This window comes from Tupaia chinensis, unplaced genomic scaffold (assembly GCF_000334495.1).
Source record: "Tupaia chinensis unplaced genomic scaffold, TupChi_1.0 Scaffold000313_1, whole genome shotgun sequence".
Lineage (NCBI taxonomy): Eukaryota > Metazoa > Chordata > Mammalia > Scandentia > Tupaiidae > Tupaia > Tupaia belangeri.
This window is the reverse complement of record NW_006159806.1, coordinates 4,355,906-4,356,661: the sequence shown is the minus strand read 5'-3', so window position 1 is coordinate 4,356,661 and position 756 is coordinate 4,355,906. Positions and strand designations below refer to the sequence as shown.

Here is a 756-nt window from a genome sequence, read left to right as displayed (position 1 = left end):
GATTTCTCGCTTTCTATCTCTCTGCCTCTCTCTGTCTGTCTGGTGAGCACACGTGCCCTATAGAAAAAACCTCTTCAAAAAAAAAATAAAATTCTGAAGACCTGAAAGATACACATGCACACACACACACACACACACACACACACACACACACAGCTGTGCCAGAGCATGTTCCTTGTTTTCTACCAGTGTGTTACTAGTCAGAAACCTCAATCACAAAGTGTGTCTTCACGTCTATCTTGCCACTGTTGACCCTGGAGCAGCTGGTGAGTGGGTGATTGTGACCATCGGTTGGCTGAAGCTCTATGCAGTGCACCACTGTCATCCCGTCTATGACTTTCCCAAACACCACGTGTTTGCCGTCCAACCAAGTGTTCTTGGTCAAGGTGATGAAGAACTGAGAGCCGTTAATGTACGGCCTGGCATTGGCCATGCTGACCCACCTGATGCCATACTGCTTCAGTCTGAAGTTCTTATCTGGGAACGTCTCACGGTAAATGCTCACACTGCCAGTGCCATCTCCCGTGGTGAAGTCTCTTCCTTGAATCATGAAGTCCTTGGTGACTCAATGGAAGGAGCTTCCTTTGTAGCTATAGCCTTTCTCTCCTGTTGCCAGAAAAACAGAATTTTGGTGGCCATCTTTTTTTTTTTTTTTTAAAAAGAACAACCATCGGGAACCAGCAGTTAGCGTAATGGCTATGTCGCTGGACTCCCACGTAGTCGACCGCGGTTCGTGTCCCCGACCCAGGGGCTTTA

At 47.6% G+C, this 756-nt stretch overlaps 1 pseudogene; it reads right to left on the bottom strand.

Annotated features, from left to right (window-relative positions):
* Positions 1-196: 196 nt before the first annotated feature.
* LOC102494369 (peptidyl-prolyl cis-trans isomerase C pseudogene) lies at positions 197-625 on the bottom strand (annotated as a pseudogene).
* Between the last annotated feature and the right edge of the window lie 131 nt (positions 626-756).